An 8288-nucleotide genomic window follows, 5' to 3' on the forward strand; every position below is an offset into this window, starting at 1 on the left:
GTTGGCTCTTTTCTAGTACATGACTGGGGTGTAGTTTTAGAGCCTACCGTTCATTCCGTTCCCACCACTGTGACAAGACACCTAACTGACAGCGGAAAGGTGGAAGGGCTTAGTTTACCTCACCGTTTCAAGGTGCAGTCTGCTGTGACAGGGAAGGTGTGCTCGGGGCAGCTATCATGAGGCATCACAGTCAGGAAATGGAGGGTTACATGACGTGTGGCTGCTCTGCTTGTCCTATATTTGCTGCAGGTTCCCTGCCATTCAAATCTATGCAGGGTCTACCACCATGAAACCTCTGAAAACACCCTTCCTGGTACACAGGTTTTGCTCCTAGGTGGCTCAGAAATGAGTCAAGTTTATAATCAAAATTAACCATCACAGGCCTGATTTATAGGTTTGTATTATGGAGTTACCCGAGTTCAGATAATGGGATGCACGGATCCATACTGGTAGGCTTTTATTCTCTATGCTCGCTTTTAAAATACAGCTTTCATTTTTTTAATTAAAACCAAATGGAAGAATTAGTGTGCAGGCTGGAGCCAGGCCTGGGTGGTGTGCACCTGCCATTGCCACTCCTTGGAATGATCACAAATACAAGGCCTGCTTGGGTTACAGAATGAATTCAAGGCCACACTGGGCAACTTGGTGAGACCCTGTCTCAAAGATTAAAAATGACAAGTCTGTTAAGTCATGGGGGGAGAGGGAGAGAGAGAGATAGACAGAGAGAGAAAAACGTTATTAGATTCGTTTACTTTCTATGTTGTCCAAGGATGCCTGTCTTCACAATAGAGGCTCAGAACTGTTGCTGTTTGGTTCACAAAGCTGTTCCTAGGCAGTCCCAATCTGACACTGTAGGCCAGTAGAGTTTCTTGAGAGTCACTGGTCTAAAGTCCACATTATACAACTAAAGAAACTGGGCTCTAGTCTCAGTGAAGGAAGGTGGCGGCGGTGGCAGCCATTGAGCAGATGGACTCACAGGCAAGATGTAAAGGCAAGCAAAGAAAACGTTTCCCTAGGACCTCCTTGCACCAGGGTGCTGCATGACCACTCGGCCCACGTTTAGGATGGGTCTTTCCACTTCAGGTAGCCTTACCAAGGAGACTCCTGACACGTGTGCTCACAGGTGTGCCCCTCCACTGATTCCAGAGTCAGTCTGGTTGACAGCCAAATGGGAGTCCTAAGGTTATAGTGATGTCTGCCTATTGTAGACCACAACCAGGAGGAATGTGAATGCCTGCACTCACTCACCTTCTGAGGACAGCTGTGTAGACTTTTAGACTAGCAGTTGTACTTGGTAGTAGTTGGAATGCATCACCAAAGAAAACGTGTGTCTCAAACGTTGCTTTAAACAGTTTATAGGTCTTTTAGGATTGGAGGTATATTAATTATTTATGCTATCTTCCTGTAGGACCTAGCTTTGCAGGTGGGGGGGGAGTATGCTGTGTAGCTTTTTTTTTTTTTTTTTTTTTTTTTAATGCTGCTTGGTTGTTTTTAGTGTTCATTTGTTTCTTAGTAAAGAATATTTCTTCTAAAAGCACCTTTAGGAACTTTTTTTTTTTTTTCTTTCTACTGATACACTCATGTCCAGTCTCCTGCCTGCAGAGCAAATCCCCTAAACTCTTGTTGGTTCGTCTGTCAGGATTCCCTCTGCAGCTGTTTTATGGGGAGGGGCATGGGGGAATGGCCATTTGGTCGACTAATACTTCAGGAAGCATTTCCTGGCTACAGATTTTGAAAGTCCGTTATGTAGGCTTTTTTTTTTTTTTTTTTTTTTTTCCCTACCTTAAGAAAGCTGTGATATGTTCCTTGGTTATCCTAAAACTGAAATAGAAGGCTAACTTCTGGTAACTTCTCTACTTACCTTGTGTGTGTGTGTGTGTGTGTGTGTGTGTGTGTGTGTGTGTGTGTGTGTATTTTAAAACAGGGTCTTGCTACACAGCCCAGCTGGCCTCAAACTCACGGTCCTCTGCTTCGTCTTCCCAAGGAGCTGGAATTATAGATAGGCACTGACCGGCACACCTGGATAATAGCTTTTTTTAATTTCAGTGTTTGGTTGTTAATGACGGACAGGGGCAGCATTTAAACATGAGGAAATCTGATCATGGCCCTCTACTTCCTTGGGTATACTTGTTTCTCAGTTCAGCATGTGTTACTTTGGGGTTTCTGCCTGGTATTTCACTCACTCCAATTTGTTTACACTTTGATGCAGACTTAACATTTGTTCCCTTAAATTTCATCCCATTAGGCATAGCCTCGCACGCATATCCCTTACAGGGCCTTCTGGCTGAGTCTGTTACCTAGCATGCTCATTGCATATGATTTGAAATTACTGGCTTGAAAATGCCGTACAGAAGACTAGCCCAGTATCAAAACATTAGACATCTGTGTCCATATTCCTGTTCAACCTGCTTGGATCTGGAGGTGACAGACTCAGTTGTATCGTCCTAGGCAACTCATTTACATTATTCTACCCACTTCTCAAATTTAAAATGGGCCATAAGACTTCTTTTATAAGAAGCTCAGTGGACCCTGAGATAAATGCTAACTGGCAGAGTGGGTTTTTGACAAGGGAGCAGAGCTAGCATTAAATAAGTCTATTCTTTCATTTACTCAGTAAGAAGTAAGTGCCTACTGTGTTAGTCACTTCTGTATCGCTGTGATGAAACACTGAAGCCAAGGCAACTTAAAGAAGAAAGTTTGTGTTGATGGCGAGGCAGAGATGTGGTGGCTGAGGGCTCACAACTCCCACTGGCAAGCATGAAGCAGAGAAACCACTGGGAACCGTGAAAACAAATCTTAGCCTGCCTGCGGTGGCATCGTTTCTCAAGGACGTACCCCCTAAACCTACCCAAACAGTGCTACCAACTGAGGACCAAATATTCAAACATCTGAGCCTGTTGGGAACATTCTCGTTTAAATTACCGTGCCTACTATGTGCCAGAGACCTCTTAGGCCGTGGAAGTATAGGCTGGAGGGAAGTGGCCAAGGTCCTTTTACTTTAGCAGAGTGCTAAACTAACATGCACAAGGCCTTAGAGTTGAGCCCCAGCACCGCAAGAACTAACATTTCAAAAGTTATAGCTATGCTCACTGTCCATTTCTTATGGGCAGTGTGCCTCTAGAGTACAAGGCATGAATATATATGAAAACCTAGAAATTTGTAGTTTTTTTAAAATTATTTGCTGCATCTAATCATTGCAGTCATATTAATTTTTTAACACTGTTGGATACCTCGGGGCTGCGTTTCTCACTGCTCTTCTAAGGCTTTCCTGAGTGGACAACTCAGGCACCTGTCTGAAAAGCGGGTGCCTCTCAAGATCACGGGGTTAGCAAACAGCCAGAGTAGATGAGTCTTCTTGATGGAGTAGAGCTGTTCATAATAAACGCTGGAAGAATGCTGATTAGAAAACTGGTCTTTTCAGGGCATGGGATGGGGGGCACACACCTTTGATTCCAGTACTTGTGAAACAGAGGCAGGTGGTGAGTTTGAGGCCATCCTGGTCTACAGAGCGAGTTCCAGGATGGCCAGGGCTCTTACACCAAGAAACCCTGTTTCATAAAACAAAATAACAAAAAAAAAAAAAAAAACAAACAAAAATCAAAAACAAAAAGGAGAAGAAAGAAATCACGCTTTGTTTGGCTTTTGTCTCAAACGAATTAATCAGTTCAGGAAAGATCAATGAATAAAGCCATTAGCTGGGAGGCGATAGGAAACTTGGCCATGGAGACCATTGGAATCCCGGAAGCTGAGCTCGGCGATGACAGCATCAGTGAGTGACTCCCATTGTGAGGCCGTGTGACTGATATAGAAGTCTCCTAGGAAGGGTCCTCTCTGAATCTAAAGCATGTTGTCTTGGGCCCCTGGTTTTGAATTTAACAACTAGGAATGGTAAGTTTTTGTGATATTGTGTAAGAGCTTGTAGATTCTTAAGTTACATAGACAGAGCTGGGTGTGGAGGCCACACGGCTGTAATCCCAGCACTTAGGATGGTAAGTTTGAGATCATACCAGACTACTTAGCAAGCTCCAAGCCAGCCTGAACTACTTAGTGACACCCTGTCCAAAGGAAGGGAGGAAGGGGGAGTGAAGGAAAATACACACCATGTCTTTAGAGACTAAATGATAACAAGTCTGTCTTTTACAGCAAGGGAACCTGGCAGAGATGGCTTAGTCAGGAAAGCGCTAGCAAGTGTGAGGATGTAAATTCAATCCCCAGTACTCATTTTTTTTGGGGGGGGGGGGAGCTAGAAGCACCCAATGTTGGGAACCAGCAGTCTGCTGACCCCGCCCCTTGATGATGGGCGGGATGCTCATGTCCATGTCTCTATATCATGACTTACCTGGCTGCTCAAGCTTTACCTGGCTGCCAGGGGGCTCAGTTACACATGCTCAAGTTTCCCCTTTTAAAGCAAGTGCGCCTCTCTCTTGCCTTTTCTCTCTTCCTCTCTCTCCTCTCTCCCCTGCTTTCGGTTGGCCACCAGCTACCCCCTCTTTCTCTTCCCTCTCTCAATAAACTCCACGTGGGCGCTGAGTCTCGAGTTTGTGTTTCTTAGGCAATAGCTGCAGCAAAAGAACAACATTGGTGCCGAAACCTGGGAATAATTATAACAAAAGAACAACACCCACCTGTAACAGAAATAATAAAAACCCAGAGACAGGTGTTGGGGTTAAGGTTAAAGACCAGAAAAGCAAAGCGGCCATCCACTAGAGAGTCCTCCCCTCCACCAATGCATCTCCAAACTCAACTGCTCCTCAGACTGCCTAGACTGCAGTGAGCTCCTGTCTCCTCCCACACTATCTTCCTCTCTCACCCAGCCATATCACTCCCTGGTGCTGGGAGATTAAAGGCGTGCCATTCCAAGTGCTGGGATCGACAAAGTGATGCGTGACAGGGCATCACTGAACTTCGGCTACCCTCCGTCACCTCTCACTTTGTGCTCCTCAACCCTTTGTGCTTTCAGTCTCTCCTCAGTAAATGAAGACTTTAATCCCAAAGCCGCTGAAGAACGGAGCATGGTGAGGTTGGGGCTCCTGTACCCTGGGGCACCCAAATGTGGCCTTGGGGTCAGAGGAGAGGATGCATGAGCCCTGGAAAAGAAGATCCCGTAGCCTCCTACTCCTCTGGTTGGGACTAATCGGTGTTTGTTGGTGACAGAGCAAACTAGGACCACATCCTTTTCCAGCCCAAGATGCTTGGTGGTGATGTTGATCTGCAAGGTGGGCTCCGGCCACCACAGAAATGTTCTACAGCGCCCCCCCCCCATCCGATTTCTCTTGCCCTCCTGCAGCAGATGCTCTGCTTTGCATATATTCTGGGAGTTCTCCCTGTTGGCTTCCTCCACCCATTTCTCCTGCGGGAGCTGAAGCTTACACATGTCCTTGGAACTGAGCTATGGATCCTCAAAGCAGTAGATGGATTTCTGGCCGAACACCATTCTAAAGAGAACTCCCCAGGTGAGCACCATGTCAGCCTAAGTGGAAGCCAGGGTGATCTTCAGCTGTTTGGCAAAATGCTCTAGTTTTTTCTTTGTAGCTTTTGTGTCCTGTGACTCCTCGTGACTTGTTTCTGTCTTTACCTTCACGGTACTGGAGTGGACGGTACATGGACCACGAGAGACCCCCCCCTCCCCATTGCTCTCCACTCTGACTCCTGTGCTGCAAAGGCTCTGGGTCAGCTTGGGGGCATTAGAACCTTTGCAACCTGATATTCACAGTATACCATCCCTCCACAGAATTTATATGTCTGAGATGTAGGGATATCCCCAACTCCTCTTGAGCCTGGCTCAGGTGCTGGCCCAATTCCAAGCACAGCTGGAGATGCTTGGGAGCTTAGCCTGGTCCAAGGGTCCACCCAGTGTGGCTCCTGCTCTCCTGAGAAGACAAGGTGGCCATGGAGAGGGATGAGAAGGCTTGTTAGGTCTACCTTTTGGAAATGTAATTTGCCATACTCACCTGCAGTAGTGTTTACCTACTTCTAGACCACACTTTGGGAGCTGCAATTGTCAGAATCTTGATAGAGGCTATGCCAGACACCCTGCCCATTACTGTTTACAGCACTGGTTCACTCCCTCACTGCTACAGCAACTGTGTCACACTTTTACAGTTTATGTTCTGGTTATACCTCCAGATTTAAAGGTCTAAATTTCCCACCCATTTGTGGTAAACTTGTAATAGCAGCTCTAAGGAGATAGTGTAAGTAATTCAACCCCCCCCCCAGTAGCTGCTGTGGGAGCCATTTTTCTATCAAATGTAGTTTTGGGGGGGGGGTGGAGGGAGGTATTTTGAAATCAAAACATTCATTTTCTGAACCTCTCCCTTCAGGCAGATTAGACAATTATGTCAGAGTGAGACTTCCCTTCCCTCCCACCAATGGGATGAGACTCAGTTATTGCTTTCTATGCTACTTTGGGTTTTTGTTTTTTGTTTTTGCACCAAGTAGCCTTGGTGAGCTACTTGGCCTTTGTTCGCATGTGTCTTTGTGAAATGTTGAGGTTATTCTTTGTTTCTACCAAGCTTTAGCAATAAAATGGGAAATAATACTTTTCAGAGAAGTATGAGGTTTAAATAGACATGAAAACTAAGCACCTGTAGATAGATATATAAAAAAAAATTCTAAAACCATCCTGATAAAATATTTTCATGGTAGCTTTTACTCCTCAGCAAGCAATATGATAAGGGTTGGATGAATTTGGGAACAAGACTACAGATCTCAGGGTCAGCTTGCTTGCCGTGAGTCATTATTTTCAAGGTTCAGTGACCCTATAAAGACAGAGGAGTCCAATGTCTACCTGGAACTGGCTAGTTGCTTAATGACTCTCTGCCCTAGTGGCTTCCAATAAATATAAAGGGATCGTTACTGGTATTATTAATTTCTCCCTGTGAAATGAGAAGATTGCAGCGTCTTCAAGCATACTTTAGACCCTTAACTTTTTGCCATCGACTTTTTAAAATTAGTTTTGTAAATTAGCATATCATGTTGCACAAATTCTAATTGTTCTTAATAATAAAAACTCAGGGTCAGCAATCAGAGGATGAGAGCTGAAAGATGAGAGAAACAAAGAGGCCAGCTCATAGAGAGTTCTTACCTCTACCAATGCTCAGACCAAAGGGGAAAAACTGTCCTCAGACTGACTGCTTCAGATGGCTCTTCTCCTCAGCCTGTGCTTCCTACTGACTCCCTAGACTGCACCCATCTCTAGGAACCCTCAGACTACATCTGTCTCTCTCTCTTGTCTCCTCTGGTCTTAGAGTCCTCTCTCTGCCCAGCCATATCCTCCTGTCTCTACCTCCCTAGTGCTGGAATGAAAGGTCACCTTTGTGTGAGCTATTTCTCTTTTAGACAGATTCAATCATGTGTAGCCCAGAGTGGCCTTGAACTCACAGAAATCCATCTGTGTCTCCTGAGAGCTGGGATTAAAGGTGTGTGCCACCCCTGCCTGGCCTCTGTGGCTATCAAGTGTGGCTAGCTCTCCACTTTGATCTTCAGACAAGCTTTGTTAGATCATAAACAAAATAGCACCACAATATCACATAATAGGCTTCCTTATGAGACTTCCATGTATACTGTGTTTCTATTGGTCCTTTTTTCCACTCCTCCCTTCCGTATCCCTACCCATCTTCTACTTTGATATCACGTGCATTCTGTTGATCCCTTTTCTCCCCTTCCCAGGTCCTCCCTTAAGACCCCCTTTCCCTGTCATGGTCCTCAGTACAAAGAGTTAGTGGCTTATGAGTATGATCAGTTTGATTTATTCTAGACTCAGTCATCTATTTAAAACACAACCACTTTAGCATTATTAGCTATATGATGTCTACATGAAAACCAAGACTTCAAAACTATTTTAAATACTCCACACACACACACACACAAAAAAAAAAGTCAAAGAGACATCAACAGTCTTATACTCAATTGTGTCTTTGAGGACAGAGCTCTCGCACTATCTCTTTAACATTGCTTTCACCTGGACTCTTAAAAAAAAAAAAAAAAAATGCCTACAAAGACTATGACTAAAGTCCCTGGAGAAAAAAAACGTTCCCTCGGCTTCTGTTTCTCATCCATCTATTCTGGCTCTCACTTAGTGCTAGGGATAGGATACAGGTGAAAGTCAGTCCCTTCACTAGCTCCTAAGCAAGTTTTAATGTAAGAAGAGTTGCCTCTGGGCGTTGGTGGTGCAAGCCTTTAGTCCCAGCACTCAAGAGGCAGAGGCAGGTGGATCTCTGTGAGTTCGAGTCCAGCCCTGTCTACAGAGCGAGTTCCAGAACAGGTTCCAAAACAATACAGAGAAACCC

The sequence above is a fragment of the Phodopus roborovskii genome, unplaced genomic scaffold (genome assembly GCF_943737965.1).
Source record: "Phodopus roborovskii unplaced genomic scaffold, PHOROB, whole genome shotgun sequence".
Classification (NCBI taxonomy): domain Eukaryota; kingdom Metazoa; phylum Chordata; class Mammalia; order Rodentia; family Cricetidae; genus Phodopus; species Phodopus roborovskii.